Genomic DNA, 27,707 nt, shown 5'->3' with positions numbered 1-27,707 from the left:
GTCCGCTAACTTCCAAGAATAAGTTTCCAGACTCCATGAATTATCCTTCTAGCCATTCTAACTAGGTAGGAGTGAGGGGGAATGAAAAGCATCAGTGCATGTTACCTCAAAAGTAACTAATGAAATTCTTTTGTTTTCAACTTGTTGGATGCTCTAACAAATAATTATCTGGTCTAAAATATCAATAGTGTTAAGGTTGAAGTCCTGCTTTACTGGGGGAAAAATGCCATAAACTATAAACCAAGGGTAATGAAAACAAAAACCTTGTAATTTTCAAACCTGTATCACTTTCTGTCATTTATTACTCTAAGAAAGAAATTCACAGTGTGTACTGACTTTTTGATAATTTAGAAGGTAAATTCATGGGATTTTTGGGTCCTGCCTGACCTCCTACAATCAGTTATTGATTAAATGAAGTCACACTACATTATAAGATTATATAAATTTCAGGTTTCCATCATGAACAATGAGTTTTAAATTGGAAAAACCGTAAAGAATTGAGCTTTGAAATGGTAGATTGGGTGTTTGCAAAAATAATTTTGAAAATTATTTATGTCTACAAACATATGAGTTGTTTAGGGTTACGAAAACATATTTTCTATAAGTCAGATGTATTTTATATAAGAGCTTTAAACATACATTTGTCAAAGCTTACAGCTTCAAATTTACTTGATTCGACCCAGTAAGCTAATTAGCAAAGCTAATCCTCCTTGTCAAACAATCTTTTGCATCAAATACACCTTCATTCAGATATACCTTCATTTTTAACCAAAAAATAATAATGTACATCCTTGAGACAACTCTCTTATTCTTGTTTAAGATGAGCTGACAAAAAAAAAAGGAAGGAAGGAAAGAAGAATGAAAGGAAGTTTAGTTTAGTTTACCATATTCAAACATAAGCTCCAAAAGGACAGCGATTTTTGGTTGTTGCTCACTGAACCATTCTCTGAACAGTAAATATGTATTGCAAATATTAACTACCAGATGGAATAAGAGATGGATGGATGGATGGGTGGGTGGGTGGGTGGATGGGCACAAGTCTGTAACCAGAATGAAATAAAATGTCTCACTTACCTTTCTGACTCTCTTTGTTTCAGATTACTGCAAGGAGTCTTTAGAAACCAGTGCAATACAAATTACTGATATTTGGACTGGGTACGAGTTCACTCTTTTCTTTAGGACATTAAGAGATGAGCTCTGAGCAAGGAGAGCTGGGAAAGAACTAACAGACTAAATGCAGGTAGTCAAGAAGGCAAATTTGGAAAGTTAAACAGTTGAGGAAATTAATGAATTGCCTTAAAGTTACCTATGCCTATGTAACTTCTGGACAATTGTGTACCACATTTTGAATACTGATCCACTAAAGACTAACAACATGTTAATAATGAAAGCAAAGTAAACCAAAAGGCCTATCGAGGAAAATAGGGGTTGGGAATCCAGGACTTGGTCACATGAGAAACCTACATATAAGATAATCAGTAGTTCTAGAGGGAAAAGGAAAACATACCTATCAAGCATGAAGTCTGATATAACTGTACAGAGCAGATGGAGTGGGATACAGAAGTGGCCCTCTGTGTCATCCTGCAAGCTTCATTTTCCCTTACATATGTTCACTTTTCTTTATGTTACTTACTTGCTTATATCCACTAGTAAGTGATATAAAGGTGTACTTTTTCACTTACTTTCTTTTTTCCACAGCTCTATTTTGGTGTCTGAGATAGTTTCAGATATACAGAAGGTGCTCAATTAGTATTTCTTGGATAAATATTGAACATGTAACCTTGAAAATAGTTGTTGATCAGACTTGAGGAAACAAAATGGGTCTCTGACTAGACCTTGAGTGAGGTTTTTTTTTTTTTTTTTTTTTTTTTTTTTCAAACAATCTGCAGTTTCAATTTTGTCTAGATAAGGAGGTGAGCGCTGCTATTCACTAAGAATCCCTCCAGTTTTGTTTTCTGATTGTGACCAGGGATGATTATTTGAAAGTGTTCATTGGTGTTCACGTATGTATGTGTGTTATGTGTTTTCTAAAGAATGAAATTCAGAAGAAATAATGTCAAGCATTTTTTAAAATAAGAAGTATATTATAAGCTGAAGGGGCAGAAAAAGGGAAAAGAAATAGTACAACAAAATTATTGACTTGGTGGGTGTAGGAGTGAAGAACTGCCATAGAAATGAAATAAGAAAAAAAATGTGATGGAAGAATAGATAAGGAAAATGTTCATATTCTACAGCTATTATATTAATAATAGCAATGCTATTGATCACATCATTATTTTCAAATAATAACAGTATAAAAAATATGTAGACCTAGAATTCTTGATTTGGAAGATAAAGAAGTAATTTCTAACCTTAGTATTATCGAGAACATATATACAATTTTTTGAGTAATATCATGGAATATAAAATCAAATTTACTTAAACTCATTTTAAAGTTTAAAAAGAAATAAATGTCATTGATAAATATTTAAGGTGTTTCATAAGAACAGAAATGATAAATGATAAAATTCTACAGACACATACACACACACACACACACACACACACACACGACTTGCCAAATAATACAGCTACTGAGTGTTGGCAATTATATTTCAGTGATATATATATGCATTAATTCACTTAATTCTTTTAGCAAATCCACAACATAGGCACTATTAGTTTCTTCATGAAGTAGAAAAACTGAGGCTTAAAAAGGCCAATAATGGATCCAAGGTCATAGTTTGTAAGGTAAAGCTGGAGCACTTGAGTGATGTCTGTTATACAAGACTATGTAAAGACAACCTAAATATCCTATAATTTGTCGTGGGCTTTGCTGTCTAGGTGTGTGAAGATTCTACTTAGGAGAAGATCTTATCAGAGATGGCAAAAAAAAAAATATCTAGGATGTTTTAAACCAGGAAAACCCTTTGATTGAAAGTAAATCACATCCATTGTTTGCCTGCTCACTTTTACTTTTAATGTACATTTGTGTGAGAGCAGAGATGAAAGCCTTGTCAGTCACAGACATATTTAAAAAATCAATCCAAAAACAAAAGGGTGTTTGAAAAAGATTCTACTGTGGCAACACAAGGTAGACCCAAATGCCTACTTGCCATTCAATTGCTTTTCAAAATTTGAAAGCTGCTCGTTAGTTGTTTATGTTTTTTTAATATAAAATTTTACAATGTTTGTTACTAGTAAGTAATGTGGAGTCCAGCGGATGCTTTTATTAAGATGCTGTAGATTAAAAAAAAAGGTTGTTTTGAAACACAAGTAGGAAATAATCAATAATAATCAATAACTAATCATTATGACATTTACTAACAATTTAGATATTATCATTTTAATTATTCTTAAAGAACACTCACAGTGCTGGGTTGCAGAGCTGCCCGCAGCCTCTGCAGTGCCAGTTTGATCCCCGGCTGCTCCCCGGCCACTTGAGGAGGGTCCCACATGGCGCGCAGACCTCTCCTGCCGCCCGCTGCTCCCCTCAGGAGTGTACTTTGGTCCTTCTGCCTGCTCTGCTCTCTGCTCTGGCTCTGGTGAATTCTCTCACCCTCCACGCTTCTGACTGTACCCAGTGCTTGTATGAATAAATAAATAAATCTTGGAAGAAGGAAAAAAAAGTCTTAAGGGCCTCCCCGGTGGCGCAGCAGTTGAGCGCTGGGTTGCGAAGCTGCCCGCAGCCTCTGCGGCGCGGGTTCGATCCCCGGCTGCTCCCCGGCCACCGGAGGAGGGTCCCGCATGGCGCGCAGACCTCTCCTGCCGCCCGCTGCTCCCCTCAGCAGTGTACTTCGGTCCTTCTGCCTGCTCTGCTCCCCGCTCTGGCTCTGGTGAATTCTCTCACCCTCCCGCGCTTCTGACTGTACCCAGTGCATGTATAAACAAAAACAAACAAACAAACAAATAAACAAATAAACAAACATGCCTCTATTAAAAAAAAAAAAAGATTTCTTAAAAAAAAAAAAAAAAAGTCTTAAAAAAAAAAAAGAACACTCACAGGGCTTCCCTAGTGCACAAAGGGTTAAGATGCAACCGATGAAGCTAACCCCAGCCACTGCAGCACCAGTTCGATCCCTGGCCAGGGAGCAACCCACATGGTGCAGCAGAATTCTCCTACCTTGCCTGCTGCTCCCCTCAGCAGTGTATTTCAGTCAGTCTGCCTGTTCTGTTCTCCTCTGTCTCTCGTGAATCATCTCACCCCTCACACCTCTGGCCTGTACCCCCATTCTTATATGCAAAAATAAATAAATCTTTAGGGAAAAAAAAGAAGGAAAGAAAGAACACTCATAAGCATAATTGTTATAGAACTTTAATAATGGTTTACTTTTGATTAGTAAACCTCATCCTTTCCATTACATGATTTTATCTTCTTTTAGATACCATAAAGTTTACCTTGGGCAATCTTGTATTTATGGTTAATATAAATATGAAACATAATATAAACATGACACAGGGTGGAATATGTACAGGTATTTTCTACAGAATATTCACAGTGTATCAGGCTTCTATTCTATGCAAGTGATAAATGTGTAACCCTACATAGCTCAATTTCTGCATGGCGCAGACTCAGTCCAACGGAGAGTAACTAAAAAGAACTAACTTTTATTTGCATCTTTCCTAGAACACTGAAGTTCCATACCAGTTACCTTTTAAAAATAATAAATAAAATTCTATGTATCATTTCATCTGGATTAGTAATCTGAACATACTAAGTGCAGATTATAACATGACATATATAACAAAAGTTAAAGACTTTAAAGCACTTTATAATTACATACAATTGTATTAATAACCTTATGAAATAGGCACTTTCCATCACCTGCATGCGATAGATGAGGAAACAGCTACCAAGCTGTTACATGACTTGTCCAATGTCACAAATTATTAAGTCAACTTGAATTCTGGCACCCACTTTTCTATATGTCTATTTAAAAGACTTGTGGAGGGCCTCGCCTGGTGGCGCAGTGGTTGAGCACTGGGCTGGGAAGCTGCCCGCAGCCTCTGCAGTGCCCGTTCAATCCCCCGCCAGTTCGATCCCCAGCCGCCGGTGAGGGTCCCACACAGCACAGAGACCTCTCCTGCCACGCCCACTGCTCCCCTCAGCAGTGACTTCATCAGTCTGCCTGTTCTGTTCCCTGCTCTGGCTCTGGTGAATTCTCTCACCCTCCCGTGCTTTTGACTGTACCCGGTGCTTTACAAATAAATAAAAATCTTTAAAAGACTTGTGTAAATTATTTTACATGTAACATCTTACTCAGGTGCCTGGCACAATAACCTGAATTTTTCCCTCTCTGCTACCGACATATCTCTGTGAAAGGGAAAGAAGTACTTAAAGGGTGCCATTTGGCTGCTCCCACTTACATGTAGCCACCTTGGACTATAATTCTCAACAGGCCATGAACAAGACTTCCTGAATGGTGGTAACTGGGAAGAGGCAAGTTGGATATATAAAGGGAAGTGGAATGAAGAAGTGGGAGAAGGGACTCAGAGAGACATGTGGAGGAGAGACATGGAGAGATACTTGGAAGACACATGTGGGTAAGAGATAGGTGGGAGGCTGTTCCTGGTCCTTGGCAAAGACAATGACAGCCATTATCTTCGCTTCATGTTGGGTTATTTGATATATTTTGAATTCTGAGTCTCTTCTCTTCAAGTTCTCTGGGATTTGCCTGTAACTTTTTTTGTGGTTCCTTGACAGAATGTACTTTAGACATGTGGTGAGTTTTGGGGCCTCAGTGACCTTCCTTTGGGCCAACCCTATTTGGCTGGATATTTGCCCACATGGGAATGGCTAATTTTGGGAGTTTTATGAGAAAATTATTATTTCATATCCTTTCTTCTCTTTTGTACACCAATCCTATTAAAAATCTTTCACACTAAAAGTATGCTTCCTTTGCCTTTGTGCATATAACTGGTTAGATCCCTTTTGCAGTGTACATCCCTTGACAGTTTGGGGTCCCTGGATAATGTTTGGTCACATGGTAACAGCTCCCATTCTGTTAAGATGGCTGCTTATTTATCTATAATTTGGAGTTTTCCCCTAATAGTGTCTGCAACTGTCTCCAATAACAAACATTCGCGTCCAGGATAAACCTTGTGCTTAAGGTCCAATATAATTTACTCATTTGGTGAAAAAAATAATTTCCCATAATTAGATGTCAAAATTCAGTAAGTGCTAACCCAACAGCTCCTCATATTCCCCCTGGAACTGGATACATCTTGATCATTCTCTTCTCTCTCTCCTACTTCCATTCCTAGCTTTTCCCTTTCTATCCTTACCTCTCCTGTTCTAATTAGCATTTAGTGCCTTGTCCCCTCAACAAAAGTTATGGGATCCAACCAGATTGTTTCTATATTTCACTTTTGCCATCACTGTTTAGAATCCCCACCAACCACTGGCTGCTTGTATTTTACTTTTTAAACCTACCTCTCCACAGCAGCACTTTTAGAAACTATTTCCTGAGATGTCAAATTCTTTCTTAGTTCATGCCTATTTTAAAGGTCTTTAAACCCCCAAATACCAAGCCCTCTTCTCTTAACTCTTCTGCTGTCATTTTTTCTCTTTCCTTTGTAATTAGAATTACCCTTTCTAGAAACCTCTTCTTCCTTTCTCCTCCTACTTCTAAGAGTCCTTCTTATATCTCTCCACTTTCCTAATTTTGAATCACAAAAGATTCTGGAATCATACTGGGAAACACTTTGCTTTAGTTGTGTGTGTGTGTGTGTGTGTGCAGGGAAGCAGCAAGAGAAAGCGGAAGGCAAATATTGTTGCCCATTTCAGAACAACAATAAGGGCACAGTCCCAAATTTTCCCAAGAAATTACTCTTGTACTCACAGTAGCAATTAATTCCTAGCCTCCAGTTTCTTCCAAAGCTCCCCAAAGCAACCTCAATGTGTACCACAGAGATAGAACACTATTTACTCATCTTAGGTTTAAATCTCAGCTCTATGAAATTCTGAGGAAATAGCACCATATGGAAAACACTACTCCTCAGGTGCTTGATTTTTGGTTTTGTGGAGCCCTGCTGATAACCCCAACCACTTTCTCTGTTACCCAGCTCCTGAGGTGGTGGTGACATTCTGCAGTTACTAGTTCTGGATTGTTTCTATAGTTCTTCTGTATAGATTCATTCTCTAACACCTGTATGATGAATTCCTTATATTATACTTCCTCTGTAGAAATGCCTAGTGCCATTTCTGACTTCCTCACTTGAGCTGGTTTGAGACAGGACTAGGAATTGTAAATCAATTTAGTATTGCTGGAAAAGTGTCATACTCTATCTGAAGATTAGCAATAGTTTAAGTTCTCATTTGGAATGAGGGGCAGAATCTTGAAAATTACTGTTGAAAACAGTTACCTGATTCTGAGTTCAGATGAAGGCAGTTGAAATTGCTAAGGAAAATTCTCAATTTTCTACATTTTCTATAGTTTAAGAGTAGTTTTAAAAGATAATATTATACTGTTGTTCATCAAGTAATCACTGTTTTATATCAAATCCATGCAAAACCCTTCTAATGTGTCTACAGATTTCTACATTTGAATCCCAGTAACTACCAAGAGTAAAATTTAAAGTAAACTGTTTCTTCACATTTTTGCATCTCATAGAGAACTGATGATTTCTGAGGGCTTCTGAAAATTTACTTATAAAATCAGTAATAGCTATAAAAACATTGTTTTTGCCCTTAACCTCTAGGAAAATGAATCATATGTGGTGAATGATTCTCTTTTTGCACAAAGTAATTTTGTATCTACTACTATCCATTCTAATCCAGGCCCACAAAAAAGATGGTTCCCTGTACATTTTCCTTTAGAGAATCTAAGACTCTGAAGGATTCAGTAATTTACTTAAGGTATAAAAGGTGGCATCTGGTTTAACAACTACATCTTTGAATGTTCTGTCAAGATTCTACTTTGCCTTGCTCCCTGGTTATTGAGTTGGCTCTTCTACAGAAACAATATCATCAAAGATGGAAATCTCATGACAGGACAGCTATGTCAGAAATCCCAAACTGAATCTTGAAAAAAACATGATCACACTCATTGTGTGGCTTAGTTATTTTTTACTGTGTTTAACATATGGTGTATTGCAGATAGGCTCTAAGAAACCAAATGGAAGGTATAATTACCTTCAGGGATATTTTATTATTAAAAGGTATAATGAGCAGTACTAAGAGAGTAGATTAAACTATTAGGGAACCTGCCACAAGTGACTTTGTAATTTGAAAGATCATTTGTCACTTTCAATCATGACTTTCAGTTCATTTCTCTGGGTGATTTTTCAAAATACTCTAAAAAAAATCTCATTTTTTGAATTGCTAAATAGACAAATTACTCTTCATTTTTAGTAGAGAAAATAAAGGCACGTTTGATAGTTAATCTAGTTATACATGTACCATTGGAATGTATACTAACACCCTTAAAATTTATCTTTGCATGAAGTTATTGTATATCCAATTCTTATTTTATAAATCTGTTCTTGTGGTCTGAATTCAACTAATCTCCTGTTCTTAAATTTGCCAAAATTATATATAAACAATTTACAAATCTTGATCAAACAATAAACTAAAAAACATAGTTTTGACATATTAATAAAGACATAAATATATACATTCTAATGCAGATACATGATATTTTGACAGTAACTGTAATTTCCTATTTAGTATTTAGTATCAATTTACCAGTACTACATTATTAAGGAGTAACTATGCTGCTGGGAGCAGCAATATATCCAACTAAAATTTTTGTTTTCAGTTCTCCAATCCCAATAGATAGGGATGGCCAATGATGTGTAAACAACTATAGGGTGGGGATTTCCAAAATTACATCTTTTAGAACTTACTCAGGTAGTAGGTTTTATGATTTTCTACCTCCAGTTTTTTCATCCATAAATTTGACACACTGATGTGGATGGAGAGATGATGGCTGGTGCTACAGCAATCATATTGGGGTTTTTAAGACAAATTTAAGAAGCAAAGTCATTCTATAAGACCAGAGCAGATTGACAGAAGGATTATGGGCCACTTATATATAAGGAGTTGCCACACATCCCCAGAGAGCCTGTCTTTGAATTTTTTATTGCTTGTAAGAGAAGTCACCATACTTTCAGATATCTCACTAATGGCCACACACAATTCCCTAATTAACTACAAGGTTTCTAAGATGAGGGAGTTAGGCATTTCAGGTGGTAGTATACACTGATAACAATATAGAAGGTAAATCTTCATGAAGTTATTAAAGTACAAATGTTTTAGTAATTTCATATCTGGGAATTTTTCTAAAGGAAATAAAGTTAAGTATAAGATGCAGTTATAGTGACATTCAGCCCAATATTGATTATAGCTGTTGGAGTAGTTGAACCAACATAAATGTTCAACAAAACTAAACGATTAATTATAGCAAAATTGCAGACAATTCAGGTGCTAAAAATGATGTGTAATATTGTACACAGAACACTATGACATTTATGAACTGCTTTTAAAGTAGCATCATGCATTTCATTATATTTGGCGTACATTATAACACAGGACAAACTCACCAAAATAATCACACAAATGCATAAATAATGATCTGCACGGACATATGCCCAAAGGCTGAGAGTAGTTATTTCTGGGTGTTTCAGTGTTAATTTACCTTAAAAAATTGATTGCAAACATGTATCCATATATATAAAAAGAAAACTATGTAGGAAAAATATTAATGGCTTGGATATTACTGATGTTGAAATATGATTGAAGTAGTGAGGTTAGAGAATTGAAGTCACTGTGTTTCTTCTAAAGAGTCCTAATAAATATATAAGCTATCTCATTTCAATGTAACTAAGCAAGTAAAGTTTGAAAAGTTTCTGAATTGAATAAAAACACATTTGTTTGATTCTCTTTCAGCAGGAGTTTATATAGCACTGTTCCACTAACTAACCATTCCAGGTAGACAGCATGTGGCAATAGTACATACATTATTACTGAAAATTATAATACATAAACTTGGCCATGAAACCCTTGAGAAAATAATTTGTATCTCACTCTGTCTTTATCCCCAGGGTCTAGCACACAGTAGTCTTACTTGAGAGCTGATTGCATATGCAATTTTGTACATCTCTTTTAGTTCCAGAATGTCACTAGTTTCTTTCTTTCTTTGTCCATTCAAGGCAAATTTTCTTATTCCTATTCTACCCCATAGAAACTCTGACAGATGGAATTTGAAAGAGAAAAATAGGAAGAATAGAAAAATCATACATCTGAACCAGGGAGCACACCTATGTAGGAACTAACTAAACAGCACTTGTGCTGTTCAACAGATATTTACAGTTTTCAACTTCTGGATGCATGATAGGAAACCAACCCCCTGGGCCCCCTATTATTGGTTAAGGAATTATGATTAACACTAATCTATGAGTTCAAGCGAAGTCATTTAATGGCTAAGCATTTCCTGGCTTGTGCAAAACTCCCCAAAGCTCTTGTTCTCTCACTCCTCTTTGGGATGGTAACCAATGGCTTTCAAGATGTTTAAAGACAGTTGAATCCTTAAATGACTACAGTGTCTTGAGCTCTACTTCTTTCCAGATATTTAAACAAATAAAGAAAATGTTGTGAGTATACACATATATATGTATTTTTTTTTTCATTGTAAGAAATTGAGGCAATATCCCAAATCAGGTGTCTATGCACACACACACACACACACACACAGACACCATTTTGAAAAATATCTACTCAGTTCCCATGGTCCAGAAACAGCTTACACTAATTTTATAAACATGCAGGTAGAAGCATCTCTTTACTAACTAATACAAACAGAATAATAGAAACATGTTGACACAAATAATTATTAAATAATATTACAGAAAGTTTTACACATGTGTTTTCTTGGACATAAAACACACAAATGTAAAACTTTGTGGATCCTGATCACACATCTGTTTGTCCCGCCAAAACACCATGACAGAAAGAGTTATTGAAAGTGAATCAACTGATCATCTTGTTTATTTATGTTTTTAATCAGGAAGATTTGTGTCAAGTTGCCAGGGGCCTAAAGGACTTTATTAACATTGGCTTTCAGTGATTTAGCTAAAGGGTTTGTCAGTTGAAGGAGACCTCAGACTCACTTAGTAAAGAGAAGTTCTATAATGGGATACAGAAGTTGAAGGAAGCCAGACACCAGGACCAGTTTCAATAGTACAAATGATGAAATTGTTGGGGTTCAGATGATGGGGTTTAGTGTGTAGGGTTCTTGGGTCCCTATGAGAAGGAATTCAGCAGGTGTTCCCATCATCATAACAAGTATATTGAAGAAAGAGAAAAGGAGATGTCTGTATAGGCATAGGTGGGCAGTCTTAAAGGGCATGAACTGCATTTTTTTTAAGATTTATTTATTTTTATACAAGAACCTGGGTACAGGCCAGATGCGTAGGAGGGTGAGAGGATTCACCAGAGACAGAGCAGGGAACGGAACAGGCAGATTGATGAAATACACTGCTGAGGGGAGCAGCGGGTACAACAGAAGAGGTCTGTCGTGCCATGTGGGACCCTCACTGGCCAACCAGGATCGAACCCACACTGCAGAGGCTGTGGACAGTCTCCCAGTGCAGCGCTCAACTGCCTGTGCCACCGGGGCGGCCCATGAACTGCATTTTGATAAAGGAAGGGGTGTCCATTTATAGTGTTCTTTGATGGAAATTAGTACCTTCATCTTCTGTATTTGATAATCTTTTCTGCCCCCACCTCTTGCTGATACTCTTTTCTGATCCCACCTCAGATTACTGAAACTTCCATAGCAGGATTTAATGGACAAGTTTATTGAAGAAAGAGAAAAGGAGATGCCTGTATAGGCATAGGTGGGCAGTCTTAAAGGGCCCACCTATGCCTATGGAGTTTGTCCTTGAGAGATCTTTCAACCTAAGTTTTTCTACTATAAGTTTCCATGCAAATGAAGTCTTCTGAATTTCTTTTGCCCAAGGTAATGACTAGTTTACAGCTCACATCCCCTGGTACCCTCTGAGTTTTGTATGATCATTAGGAATTCAAGGTAGAGAAGCTCTAGATTCTTTCACATCAAAAATCTGTATCACGTGTAAAATATGTTAAAAGTTTTTTTTTTAAATGAAATAGAAATTAGATTTTTAAAAAGTATTAATTTTTAGGAAAAAAAATTAAAGATTTATTTATTTATTTATTTATACAAGAACAGGGGTACAGGCCAGATGTGTAGGAGGGTTAGAGGATTCACCAGAGACAGAGCAGGGAACAGAACAGGCAGGCTGACAAAATACACTGCTGAGGGGAGCAGCGGGCGAGACAGGAGAGGTCTGCTTTGCCATGTGGGATTCTCACTGGCCGACCGGGATTGAACCCACACTGCAAAGGCTGTTGACAACTTCACAGTGCAGCGCTCAACCACCTGTGTCACCAGGGAGGCCCTAGGAAAAATTTTAACCAGAGATTCTAGTTCCTCTATGAATTATAAAATGCATTTGATATTAAAGAATGATTTTTATGTATAAAGAGTATATGTTTGTGCTAACAAAACAATTTTTACTACAGTTTCATACTGAAATTACTAATTATAAAATTATGGCATATGTATTATCATGCAAATTAATTTGCAAAAGGATGTGGAAGAAAAAGTAGATGAGGTGAAAAGCCCATAGGTAGATGGTTTCAGTACTGGGTAAAGGATGTGTAACCATCTGTCTACTTTTTTTTTTTTTCAAATTAAGGTTACACTGGTTATAAGTCTCTGATATACACCTATAGGCCTCAGCATCTTTATACACCACACCATGCCCTCTACCATAGGTTTAATACATTTTTCTTAACAAAGACTGATTTTCTTCTCAGAACAGTTTAGGGTTCACAGCAAAATTTGAGGCCCAAAATTTCCTGGCTGAGGCTTCCCTGGTGGCACAAGGGGTTAAGATGCAACCTATGAAGCTATCCACAGCCACTGTGGCATGAGCTCGATCCTGGTGAGGGAGCTACCCACATAGCACAGCAGATCTCTCCTGACTCACCTGCTGCTCCCCTCAGCAGTGTATTTCAGTCAATCTGCCTGTTTTGCTTCCCACTCTGTCTCTGGTGAATCCTCTCATCTTCCCCACACCTCTGGCCTGTACCCCAGTTCTTGTATGCATAAATAAATAAATATTTTTTAAAAATTCCTGGCCCTGGCAAAAAAAAAAAAAAGAAAGGAGGGCAAGTCTAATTATATTTGTACTTTATAGCATATCCCTATATCACATCAACTGATATCCCATTGAGAGGAACTGACAGATTTCCTATATAACCTCCAACCCTATACATACATAGTCTATCTACTTTTCTGTATAACAAATTTAATCTAGCTTCTGAATGTAACCCTGTTAAAAACAAACTGGACACCCCACATCAGGGTCTCTCTTAAACATATGCATGTTGGGCAGGCTGAAACCTCAGAGGGAGACCTGGAGAAAGTGGGCAGGTGTCTATTAGAAATTGTTATAACAGGGCTGAAGCAGTGTCACTTATGACGGAAGCTCTCCAGCTTTCCGTCAGCAAGTGGTAATACTCCAAACCCAATTACCTTGCCTTCTGTTCTGCTGGCTGGCCATTGGATTGATGATAGAGCAAAGGTAACAAAATTAACAAAACAGGGATTTCATGTTAAAGGGATTCCTCTCCGCCTTAGTGATAAGGTGTATTATCATCATTATAAAAGGTTTTAACTAAGTGAGGCATTTTATATTACCTGTAAAATATATTTTAAAGTGCTAACCTTGAGAAGAATAACCCTGATTAATTATAGTTCCCAATAATTAATTCACTCTTTTAAATATTTTATCCAATTATAATTCTTCTTCCTAGCTGGTTTCCACTGTAATCACTCATGTTCTGTAAGAATGAAATACTCAGAAATGGACTTAATTCAGCAAACTGAATATAGCAGCACTAATTATAAAAGTAAACTGTATAGAATGTCAAAAATAATTTGACAGTTTTTTTTTTTCCAGTGACAACTTAAGGAATTAATAGGTTCAACTCAAATGTATCCCTTTTAAAGTTCCACAGAGATACTCTCATTTCTGCATACATCTCTTCTGAGTGACTAGGAGATAAACTCATTGAAACCATGAGTTCTTTTTTCCCCTTACAAACCCCAAAACACACAGATGAAAAAAGTTCACATGCCTACAAAATCAAAACAAAATAATAATTTGAAACAATCAACCCTTTTCGCAAAGACTTCATGTAGGAGTTTTCTCATAGGAACACTGAGGACAAAGCTTTTTTTCCAAGTTTTTCCTTAATAGATGAAAACAGAACCATAGGGAATAAAGAGAAAATATCAACTCAACTCAACACACCTCAACAGTTAAATTGTTATTGGGGTTATAAAAATGAAGGAAGTTGTGTTTTTTTACCCCCTTCAGAGTCAGAAAGATGGATTCAAGAAGAACAGGCTTTCATTAAGAAATGTGGTTCAGAATCTACTTTAGGAGACTAAAAATCATATTAGAAAGTACTTGTTACATAGTTTAGGGTCTGGAGTATCATCTGCTAAAGGAAATAGTTAAAGGGATCTGAAGAAAAATGGCAGCTCTTTGGTGGTGTACCAAACTATTAATCCATAGCAAATCTGAGGTTGGTGGCATGGTGTCAATATTATAGAGGAAGATATTAGCTTCCCCTTAGGTACCAGAATCTATCTTGGGAACTGTTTTTGCAAAATGCTGAAATTTTGATAAAGTTGGGCCAGCTGAGCTATTTGGTATTCACTTCCCAGAGACTCTGAATGTAGGTATCAAAAAGGTATTAAGGGGTCCACCATTCTTCAGTTCTGAAAGTGCCACAACTGAAATTTAGTTCAGACTAACACAACAATTATCATCCTTTAGAAAATGCATTTTGCATGAGGTTGAAAGGAGGAGAAATAACTAAAAGCTAGCCACTCCATAAATAGAACCAACCCAAGGAGTGTGTGATGAGACATTTGAGAAATTAGAAAGAACATTGTGAATTCCACAAAATTAAATATTTTTATCAGATGTTGAATATTTTTAATCCATCCTTAGCTTTTTAGTAATTATTCCCTTGAAAATATCATTTGGGTTTCCAAGGAGCAGGAGTTGAATAGGGGAGTCCATAGCTATCAAATATATAAAAAATGAGTACTGAGTTATCTCTAGAAAGCCAGTGTAGTGTCGCAGTTCGTTGATTGAGATAGATTCCCTCGGAAAGCCTCGTCAGAGAAGAAGGAATAAATGTGAGGGATAAAAATGAAACCCATTAGTTCTTTCCCAAAAAGGTCATTCCCCTTACTGAATGATGCTATGACAATGACAGAAATCTTTATTCCTAGGTAGATCATCTTTTGTTCTGTTCATCCAGGGGAAAAGACATTTGACATTCTATTTACCACCTGGGATTATGAAGGAGAATAGAAGGATTTAGGTTTTAGAGAAAGAAGATTATAAGGACCTCTCCCCTCAGGAGAGGAGCAAGGTATACATATTGGTTCCAATATAATGTTTACACTATTTGGAGATAGGGAAATATATGCATATACATACCTTTACCACATTTATTAGTATGTCTTCATATGCAAAGAGAAATTGTGGTATTATGGAATGATGTGATCATGTAGGTAATTTTTCTACCAATAAAAATCTTATGATATGTCCATTATTAGCTCCCATGAGGGGTTCAGTCCTTACTGCCCGCTCTATGATTAGCTGAGTCTGATAACTCTGTCCTTGGATGTGCTTGTCCTTGAACCATCCATATAATGTGAAATCTACATTCCTAGTCTGACCAGTCCTCACTCAACACTATAAATCTCTTCAGTGTCTAAATAGCTGCTCTCTCTCCACTGACTGATCCTATTGGTATCTGAGTCTTACATCACAGAAATCAAAGGAGAGGAGGAGAAATCACTATTTCATGCAGGTAAAATCTCTAGCTCTGTATCAAATTTGTGACAAATCAATTATCATGAAAAATAAGCACTAGAAGAACACCAAAATTCTGGAGGGTTTAAATGCTCCATATGCATTTGATTCCATTGGTCATTTGAAAACTCATGCATGCAGTATGGCTAAAACAATTCCTGGAATTTCAAATCCCCATGTCATCATTCTCTAAGATAGTTTGGATTGATGACACAACCACACCAGTCAATCATCAAATTGTTAAAAATAATATTCTCAAGACTTTGTTTTTGTGTATTGTGTGGGTATAGACATGTTCTGTAGTTGAGAAGTAAGTTGAATCTCTAAATGCTATGACTTCAAGACCATACCCTTTTCATTATGCTTCATAGCAGTAAGGCAATCAGAAGTCTTCCCTTCCAGCAAGAACAATTAAATTCATTTAAATGGCATTGCGAGATAGAAAAGAAGATCTTATTCCTTGAAATTACATCAGAGATATGAAAGAATTTTTTAAAAAGACATAAAAGTCAAACTTAGTATCTCAGTGATGACAGATGGATTCAGGAAGTGTTAACAGAAATAATCCTACACTTGAGTTTCTCCTTTGCCCTGGAGACTGGACTAAATAATGGGGTTGGCCTGTTAGATGATCATAGTATCTGAAGCCAGCATTTGGGTGGGGGTAATTTAAGTCACAAACAGAATCTATCAGCGTGGGAAGGACTATTGGCTGAACCACCAGCAAAGAAAGCACTCTTTATGGAAAATATACACAAAATCTCTAACACAGTATTGACAGGCACAGGATAAGCCACTGCCCAGCAGGTGCCAAATCCATTTCACTAATTCCCCTGGTCAGAAGAAAAGACACTAACCCAGAATGGAGCCAATCAGCAAAGCCAAGGTGTGCCGTGCAAGCTGTACACAGTGGCAAACCCATAAATCTATTGTAATTGAAGTTGTCTCTTTATCTAGAGAAGGAACATTTTTAAAAGTTCCATTATCTATGAAAGAACTATACAGATAAGTAAAATGCAAGTTCTGATTCATTAGTTGAAGGAGGTGCCTGAGGTCCTGCATTTCTACCAAGTTCATGGGTGATGCTCAAATTGCTGGTCTGTGAACCACTCTCAGAATTAAGCCCTAGAGCTTTGGTGTTCTATGTGGCAGTCACTACCCACATGTGACCAGCTCAAACTGAGACGTGCTTTAAATACATAAAGCATGTGCCAAGATGCACAGATAAATCTTGTGCACACACAAGCAAACATATTATTAATAATTTTTGTATTGACTACATGTTGAAATGTTAATATTAGGGACATAACGGTTAAAATAGAACTACTTTTTAAAAAATAAAGATTATTTTCAGAGCTAATATGTTTTAAAGTTATTGATAAAAAATAAATATGTAATAGTTACTAAGTGAAAGCCCAGGAGAACGTAGGCTTCGTACTTTCTCCAAGAACACATTATTTCTTTTAATTACATTTAACTCTCACACTAATTCTTTAAATTAGGCATAATTATCTTCAGCTCAGGAATACAGTGACAAGCTCTGCTTCCTACAGTAGGAAACACTGCAGACTCAAGTTGATTTAATGACAAAGTCATCCTTCATAATCAATGAACATGTGGATCAAAGGAACTGAAATTCAGATTAACATTTTCCCCCTTATATCTATTTCATAGGATGATTTAGGAACCTAAATTCTGAAAGTTAACCCATGTTTTCTAAAGATCCAACTGTAACTTCTTAATTTTGAAAAGACAATAATCATACTCAGCTATCGGGCAAAATGTAAAATATCTAAATAGAAAAGGCAATTATTTAACTCTTCATTCATTTATTCATTCATTTATATGGAAAACTGTATTCAACATCCTAACACACTGTGCTACTTAAGGAGCATTTTTCTAAGCAGTAACACATTCAATTTTCTCCTCAGCAGAATAAGAGATATTCACTGCAAAATGAACTTTTTTTCTTTTCCTGAAGTGAATTATGGGTATCATGATAATCTGAAATAATTCTGACTCTTAAGAGGACCCCAATACTGAAGAAAATAGAAGGATTCAATTTAGTATAAATAGGAAATGGTCAATTAGTCCATTAATTCTTTATTAGATTGATAGTAGAAGGTTAATTGATAACTCAATAGTTTTAACCACATACATGGTACTCTGTTGCCTTGGAATGCAGGAAGAACAGGATCATTTACTTAGAAAAACTCACAGATAATTCACTTCTAAAAGTCACTAGATTAAAAAAAAAAAGTTCTATAGACATCCCGTTTTCGAAACTTCTAGCTGGCTCTGGAGCACATAGAATGCCTGCTTCCTGCCAGAAGCATGTAGCAGAGGGTCAAATGGGGGAATTCTGTAGGACTGAAGTTTCCAACATAGTGTTGTCATAAAGAAGGCATCTTGGGCCTCCCCGGTGGCGCAGCGGTTGAGCACTGGGTTGCGAAGCTGCCCGCAGCCTCTGCAGCGCCAGTTCGATCCCCGGCCACCGGTGAGGGTCCCACATGGCGCACAGACCTCTCCTGCCGCCCACTGCTCCCCTCAGCAGTGTACTTCGGTCCTTCTACCTGCTCTGCTCCCCGCTCTGGCTCTGGTGAATTCTCTCACCCTCCCGCACTTCTGACTGTACCCGGTGCATGTATAAACAAACAAACAAATAAATAAATAAATAAAAACATGCCTCTATTACTATTAAAATAAATAAATAAATAAATAAAATAAAAATTAAAAAAAAAAGAAGGATCTTGTAAACAGAGCACCTGCAACTCAACGTGCTGCTTTAATGCCTACATTCTCTTGATCTTTATAAAAGCTATTTGATCTTTGAGAAAACTCCTTTGCTATTTATTTTGCAAAAAGTTAATAAAAATTATTGTTCCAGGCTAGAGTCATGCCAGTTTCCAGATATTGCATGGAGGAGGTTAGTTCTATGAGAAGCATGCTCTACCTTCACTTTCTTGGGCAATAATATGATTCTAAGCTATAATATAACTTTGATGGAGGCCCAGTAGGTATCATTAGAAATCTCTGAAGTATGTAAGGCTCTGTAGATAGGACACTGAGCAACAACAAAATGGCAAGATTCTTTCTTAGGCTGTACATTAGAATCAGAGACAGAGAAGAAAAAGAACTTGAGGAGAATAAGATGTTTAACAAGGTCAGCCATACTGTTCCTATCCATCTAGTTAATTAATTGATTAGCTTATTAATTCAGGCAGCAATGCAAGTATTAATCATCTAGTGTTTGCCAATCATTGAGTTAGGCAATACAAATATAATGGTTAACTGGATACAAACTGTTCCTCAAAGGACATAAAAGTGGTTACAAGTTAGTGCTACAAGTGCCAAGTTAAGGGCATTTCTGCTTAGACAGGAGGAAGGGTTCGATGTTATTAGTGACAGGAACTAAGATGATACTAATTTTTAATGCACACAATTGCATTTAGGGCTAAAATGTGCTAACCATAGAAGTAGTAGCTTTTACCTATATCCATTTACACTGATAAGAACTTCCTTTCCCAGGAAATTTAATAAAATGAAAATAGGAATGTGTAGGGAAAATGTAGGGAATGAGAAGGTCTAAAACATTATCTGATTGAAAAGCTTATAGGGTAGGACAAAAGGATATATATATAAAGAAGAACAGAATATAAAGAGATGAAATCTGGATATTTTCTCCCACTTGAATACCATCCAGTGTCATCAGGACATGGCCCAATGTGGATGCATATAAAACTACCCGGGTCTTTTCAACTGGATTTTTCTTATCATGGTGAAAATATATGACTGTGATGTATACGTGTGTGTGTCTGTGTGTGTGTCTGTGTGTGTGTCTATAATTTGCAGCTCTGTGTGTGTGGTATGTGCACAGCATGGATATGTGTGTGGTATGTATGTACATGTGGTTGTGTATGGGCACTAAAATATAACTCTCTGGAGCTTAGGTAACTTTGCTATGGAACATTTATTTTACGTGGATACCTGTACCTTGGAGAATTCCAAAGGCCTAGGCTGAGGCCCATAGTGTTGAAGTTTGACAAAAGCAATGTTCTTTTTCACAGGTTTTCTGACAGTATAGTATAAGATTGTGATCTGGACCATACTGGCAATGCGGATGTAGAAAAATACATAGCTTTCAGAGACTTTAAAAGGGTTTATAGTAGTTATCTATTGTTATATAACAAATTAGCCCCAAACTCAGCAGCTTGGATTAACAATTACCTCATGCAATTCTGTTGGTGAGAAATCTGGAAGCAGCTGAGGTTCCAGACTGGCTATAGTTAGCCCCTTCAAGAGGACGCAATCGTGACATTGACCAAAAGGCAGTCAACCTATGGACTTGAAGAGGGCTGGAGAATCTTTTTACACAATAACTTATACGCCTTGCAATTCTGTACTTGTTGTTGACAGGAGGCTTCAGTTCCTTGCCAAGTGGACCTTAGAATGAAGTGACTTGCATGTCTTGATGACACTGTAGTGAGTTTCCCAAGAAAGTGAGCCAAGACAGCAAAGGAGCCCAGTCGTGGAAGTCACAAGCCACCATTTCTGCAGTACCCTAAGGGTGACAGTGGCGATCTTAATCCATTTGAAGAGCTACCCAGAGGTATAAAAAACAGGGTGCAAAAGGCATCAGAAGACTGCTTGGAATCTGGCCATGACAGAGAAGAAGGCAAAGACATTTGTTTACTGACAGTTGACTATGAGAAGGAATGGGGGAATTGGGCATGAAACTCAGGAGTTTCTCTTTTGACAGTATCACTGCTTTTATTTGGAAGTATTTTGCATTTGTGCTTTCCTGCTGAGTGTTTGTTAACACGTATGCATGACAACAATTATTTCCCTAGGGAAAGTCACTGGTATGATTTGTTAGATCACAGTGAGGTTGTTAATTTGTACCATCTCCTGGAGAAAGGTAAGGAAAAGTATCCTAGGGACTGCATGAAACCAACTATTTTACCAAATTTATGAATCTAGAATGACTATATCTCTAAGATATATCAAAGGTACAGAAATTGAGAATTGGTTACTAGTTCTTAGCACTAAAGAATAAAGTTCAGCATTGCATGTTATCAGAACACCTAATTTGCTCTAAATCAAGCTTTTTAAACTTTGCACTGCTGCTATTTTGTGCTGAACTATTTTTTGATTTTTTAAAAGGTGTGCTCTCCTCTGTACTGTACAATATTTAACAACACCCCTTTCTCTACTCTCTAGATACCTATCATTGTGAAAGTAATATGAATATAGACATCATCACATATCCCCTTAAGGAGGTAAAAATCAACTTTGGTTAAAAAACACTAGCTTAACCATTTTGGGCTAAATTAATAAGCAACAACAATAGACTTCACAAAAGTTATGTTAAGATAATTTGGCTTTGAAATCTTGTGATTAACCCATTTTCTCAGAAGTCAGTGTTTGCCATAAAAAAAAAATCCAATCCTCTGTAGTTCAATTGAAAATACAGGGCAAGAAACTCATTCAGATAAAAATGTGAAAAATAAATTATGTCAGGGCAGCCTTCAAAAGCAAAATGCCTACAGTCTAAATCTGCTAATTTAGAATTTTTGGATTGGAAAATACACTTTCTCATCTCCCTTAAACTAAGGTAAATATAAAATTACAAGATGGAACAAGATAAAGACTACAAACAAAGAAGAGCTTTTTCCTTGGAGTAGTATTTCGGAAATATTTATGGGAAAAAACACAAAGCTATTCAATAAAAATGACCTTATAAAGCAACACAAGTCTTAACTCTTGCTCTGATAAAAGTCCCATGGTTATTCCAGGTCAGGTTGAAATGCATGAAACTTGAGAAGTGAGTAAAAATGTATCTGTCCTTCTTTGTAGTAGGCTTAACAAAGACAACATTTCCTGTTGTAATGAGCAGGGTCAGTTGAACAATAGCTTCTAAAATGTGTATTTCTTTAAAATGAATAGCATTAAGATTATTTTGTACATTGCTAAAATTTCTTATTGAAAAGTAAAATGGAGAATGACTTTAAAAACAGAAAAGCAAGAATCTCTGTGGACCATCTTCCCAGTAAAAGAACCATAACTAGTGAAAACTATAAAGGCAACAATAACAACCAAATAAAGTCTGTGAAAATTGTCTAAGGGCATACAGTAAATGAAGACCATTTATTTAAGAAAATCTACTGTGTTGAAAACAGTAAGAATCTGTGGTATTTGAACTAAGAATTATTCCCATCCTTGGTGCAGATTGATGGAAGCCACATGCACCAGGATAGGTACAGACAAGAGCATAGGACATCCTTTCTCCAAAGCTCCCAGTCTAGAACTATGGTCTCCTGGTGGCAGGGTTAGGTTACCCGCATTTCATCCTCTCTAGGTCAGTGTTGGAGTGGCTATAGTATCAATACTACCAGTCATGAGAAATAGGGAATTAAATAAGACTATATGGACACTCTGAAACCTCACTTTACATAAAAGTCAGCACAACTAAGATATATACAATATTCAACAATGAAATGGAAGAATAGAACAAGATTACAACCAATTAGACCCAACAAATATCTACCCGAACATTCTATCCAACATAGTATGTACTGTTTCAAGTACATATATCCTCTAGGATAGACCATAATGCTACACTATAAAATAAGACTCAATAAATTCAAAACACTTCATATTATACAAAGTGTGTTTCCATCCATAATGGAATTAAATTTGAAATCAGTAGCATAAATAAATGTGGGAAATCTCCAAATATGTTAAAATTGAATAATTCACTTTAACATAAGCAATGTGTCAAGAAGAAATCACAACGGCAGTTAGAAAATATTTTGAGATGAATAAAAATGAGGACACGACATGCCGCGACTGATGGATGCAACTAAATCTAGTTAGGAAGAAATTTACAGTTGTACCATTTGTATTAAATAAACAAGGAAGACCACAAGAAAATCCAAGAAAGCTTACCTTCTACTTGAAGTCTCTGGAAAAAGAAGAGTATGTCTCAACCTAAAAGCAAACAGATAAAGAAAATATAAAAGATTAGAGTGGGGCTTAACAAAATAGAAAATAGGAAAAATAAAAACATCAATAAAACCAAAGTAGTTTTCAAGTCAACAAAATTGAAAAAACTTTATAGTGAACAGGAATAAAAGAAAGATGTCTCAAATTAATACAATCAAGAATGAAATGAGGGGGGCCTCCCAGGGGCATAGCGGTTGAGCGCTGGGTTGTGAAGCTGCCCACAGCCTCTGCGGTGCCGGTTCGATCCCCGGCTGCTCCCCGGTCACCAGAGGAGGGTCCCACATGGCACGCAGACCTCTCCTGCTACCCGCTGCTTCATACCCAGTGCTTGTATAAATAAATAAATAAATCTTTAAAAAAATTAAAAAATAAAAAAAGAATAAAATGAGGGCCTCCCTGTTGGCGCGAGGGGTTAAAACACACCCTATGAAGCTGTCCGCAGCCTCTGCAGCACGTGTTCGATCCCCCAGCTGGCCAGGGAGCAACCCACATGGCGTAGCAGACCTCTCCTGCCTCGCCCACTGCTCTACTCAGCAGTATAGTTGGGTCAGTCTGCTTGTTCTGTTCCCCACTCTGTCTCTGGTGAATCTTATCACCCCCCCCCACACACACCTCTGGCTTGTACCCCACCTCTTGTATGCATAAATAAATCTTTATAAAAATATAAGAATGAAATGGGGACCTCCCTGGTGGTGCAAGGGGTTAAATTTCAGCACTATCAAGCTATTGGCAGCCACTGCAGCCCGATTTAGATCCCTAGCCAGGGAGCTAACCCACATGGCACAGCAGACCTCTCCTGACCCACCTGCTGCTCCCCTCAGCAGTGTATTTCAGTCCATCTGCCTGTTCTGCTTACCACTCTGTCTCTGGTGAATCCTCTCATCCCCCACACCTCTGGCCTGCACCCAGTTCTTGTATGCATAAATAAAAATAAATTTTCAAAAAAGAATGAAGTAGGGGTCATGACAACTAGGTCTTAAAAATAAAAAGGATCCTAAAGGATTATCAAGAATAACTGTATGCCAAAAACAAAAAACAAAAAACAAAAACAACAGTAACTGTATACCAACAAACTAGAAAACTCAGAGTAAAAGGACAACTTTCTAAAAAACATAAACTGCTGAAACTTAACAGAAGTGAAAGTAGGAAATCTCAATAGACCCATAAAAACTACAAAAATTGAATTAGTAATTAGAAAAGTTCCTATGAAAAAATAAAAAGCAAAGATCTATATAGCTTTAGTGATGAATTCTATGAAGCATTTAAAAATAATTAATACCAAACTTTATAAACTCATCCCAAAATATTAAAGAGGAAAAAATAGTCTCCAGGCTACTGGAGGCCATTATTATCTTCCTATAAAACCATACAAAGATAGGACAAGAAAATAAAAGTATAGCTATCTTTTATGAATATAGTTGCAAAACCCCTCTATAAATTGGCAAACTGAATCTAGTCACATATATAAATAATTATACAATTTACAAACTCTAAGGTGGGCTGGGTTTTGAAAATCAGTTAGTGTCATATACCATGTCAATGGAATAAATAATAAAACTACATAGTGATTTCTATAGTTATTTAGAAAGCATTTGACAAAAAGCAACACACTTTCATTAAACTAGAAATAGAAGAGAAATTCTTCAATCTAACAAAGGGTTTTGATAAAATATCCACTGCTAAGATCACACATAATGATCAAAGACTGAATGTCTTCCCTAAGATTAGGAACAAGCATGTACAGTTGTCGAAATGCTATACCCTTCCACTGTTAGTTCTGGCTGGAGAAGTTAGGCAATAAAATATATAAACAGTCCCATGATTGAAGCTGGAGAACTGAAATTATTTATAATTACAAATTATATTAGTTTGAATATAAAAAATCCTAACGAATTCTCTAAAAATAACTACTAGAACTCAAAAATGAATTTGGGAAAATCATGGTATATAAAATGAATATGTAAAAGTCAATTTTATTCCTATACCCTGACAATGAACAATCCAATCATGAATTTAATAAAACAATTCCATTTATGCCATCAAATATAAAAACTAGGAATAAATTTAACAAAAGAAGTGAAAACCATGCAATATTATCATAAGAAATTGAAGAAAAATCAATGTGAAGACATCCCATATTTGTGGATGGAAAAATAATTTAAAATGTCAATACTGCCTAAATTGATTTATAGATGAATAATCCAAGGGAACATCCAAGCATTCTTTGCCAAAATTGTGAGGTTTATTCTAAAATTCTTATGGAAATGTTAGAGACACAGAATAGCCAAGTAGTATTGAAAAAGAACAGAGTATGAGGGCACAGACTTCCCTACTTCAAAACTTACTTCAAGCCTGCAATAATCAGGACAATGTGATACAGGAATAAGAAAAGACATACAGATTGATGTGATTAAATTGAAAGTTCAGAAATAAATCCTTATATTTATAGTTAGCTTATATTTACCAAGACAATTCAATGAAGAAAAGACAGAATGTTCAACAAAGGTACTATGATAACTGGATATCCACACCCAAAGGGTTGAATTTAGACCCTTTCCTCATATCATAAAGATTGAACTCAAAATGGATTTTTAAAAACCTAAATATATAATTGCTAAAATTCTCCTAGAAGAAACTGTAGGAGTAAATTTTCATAATGTTGAGCTAGTCAAAATCTTAAGTATGACACCAAAATAAAGCAACAACAAAAAAAGAGATGAAATTCATTTCACTAAAAGTGAAATCTTGTGTTCTTCTACAAATATTATGAAGAAGTTGAAGATAATTCACATATTGGGTTTTGAAATATGAATCATCATTGGCTCAGGAAAAATAACTGAAAATGTTTTCAAACCATATATCTAATAAGAGGCTTCAGTACTGAATCTATTACTCATACCTCAATAATATAAAGACAAATTACACAATTAAACATGGGCAAAGGATCTGTATAGAAGAAGACACACAAATAACCAAGAAGCACATAAACATTTTCTCAAATTCACTAGCCATTAGGTAAATGGAAATCACAACTCAGTGAATTAACTCTTCATACCCCCTACATAGCTATAATAAAAAATTAAGATAATAAAGAGTGTTGGAGGGAATGTCAAGAAAATTATAATGGTATACACTGGTGAGTAAGGACAGCCACTTTGGAAAACAATGTGACAGTTCTCAATAGGTTAGACATAGATTATCAATATGACCCAACAATTTTACTCCTACATATCTACATAGGTATGTGAACTGAAAACATGTCCACACAAAAACTTGTACCACAATAGCAAATACTGACAAAAATGCATTGCCGAGTCTACATACCTACCCAATGCGATAACAATTTTAATACATTGGTATGATCTCATGTACATTTTTGTCCATCCATGATCACCATTTTATACATTCACATGTAAATCATAGTTTCTATTCTATGGTTTATAAATCAGAGTGTTTCTCATGTTTTCTATTCCTGGGAGAAAAAAATGAAATTCCATCTCACACATGTGAGTATATCCCATATCACAAAGACCTGAAACAACAAGTCATTGGCAAGGATGTGAAGAAAAAGGAAGCCTCATACACAGTTGGTGGGAATGCAGATCAGGCAATCGCTATGGAAAACATATGTAGTTTTCTCAGACTACTAACACTGATCTACCACACAACCTAGCAATTCTACTAGCTATTTAACTTGAGAATGCAAAAACACTAACTTGAAGTGCTATATGCACTCCTATGTTCATTACAACACTATTTATACAACTTAAGTGCCCAAGGGCAGGGGAGTGCATTAGAAAAATGCTACACACACAGAGAGGAATATTACCCAACTATAAAAAAGGTGAACTCTTACGATTATCAACAACATAGATGGAAATGCAGAGGATAATGCTAAACAAAATAAGTCAGAAGTAAAAAGACAACTACTGGATGGTTTCTCCGATATGTGGAATATAGAGTAACAAAACAAAGGGTCAGGTAAAACCAACCCCATAATACCATTGACATCTGATTGCAAAACTAAGGTTACTAGAAGGGGAGGGTGGCAGGGTGGGAACAGAGGCAGGAGGGGCCCCAATGGAACATGGTGGTGGAATACTGGGACTTTGGGGTGGGTACACTATGAAAAATTCACATTTGTACATGTTTGAACCTATAACTCCTAAAACATATACAGTATTTTAAACCTGAAACCAGGGCCCCACAGTGTGGACTTCAAGGCAAGACTGGCATTTTCCTGGTGTCACTTAAGCAGCTGGAGCAGTTGGAAAAATGGCATTTTTCCCTGCCCATGCTAACTAAGCTATCTGTGGGAAGCCTCTCCCTGGGGCACCAGCCAAATTAAAATGGTCCAGTTGGTTACTTGGAGTTGCAAGTGGCCCAATCAGACAGGTATGAACTAGGCTGGGGACCCTGAAAAAGGATATAAAGCAAGGCAGGAGCCAGCTTAGGATGACCAGACTGCTCCCACTCTGTACCTGGTCTCTGAAGAAGAAAGAAGAAGAAATAAGCAGCTCCTAGCAGCTGAGCTCTGAAGAGGAAGTCGAAGAGTTTTGCAATGAATGGGCAGCTGCACTTGCCTCTGTTCCTGTCACTACCACCTCCTGAAAGATGCACTGAAGGCCCTCGGTCTGGTGTCACAAAGAGTTGTTGGTGTGAGACAACAATTCACAAAGAGCCATAGCTGATCATCCAGCATTTCCTCCTAGTGCCACTGCCTCCATTGCTGTCTGGTCCAGCTTCCAGGTCTGTTCATCCTGACCCTTAGACTGTGGCTGTGGGCTGCTGCTGCA

At 36.6% G+C, this 27,707-nt stretch overlaps 1 protein-coding gene across 1 annotated transcript in view; it reads right to left on the bottom strand.

The window, feature by feature from the left end:
- TENM2 (teneurin transmembrane protein 2) overlaps positions 1 to 27,707 on the bottom strand; it is a 3,493,894-nt gene that overhangs the window by 1,671,801 nt on the left and 1,794,386 nt on the right. The window contains exon 16 of the mRNA XM_054691588.1: positions 22,855 to 22,896. The gene's annotated coding sequence lies outside the window, so the exon portion shown is untranslated. The remainder of the gene's footprint in view (positions 1 to 22,854; positions 22,897 to 27,707) is intronic.

The sequence above is a fragment of the Talpa occidentalis genome, unplaced genomic scaffold, assembly GCF_014898055.3.
Source record: "Talpa occidentalis isolate TD23 unplaced genomic scaffold, MPIMG_talOcc4v2.1 talOcc4.9, whole genome shotgun sequence".
In the NCBI taxonomy this organism is placed as follows: domain Eukaryota; kingdom Metazoa; phylum Chordata; class Mammalia; order Eulipotyphla; family Talpidae; genus Talpa; species Talpa occidentalis.
The sequence above is the reverse complement of the archived record's forward strand: the minus strand, read 5'-3'. Positions and strand labels throughout refer to the sequence as shown.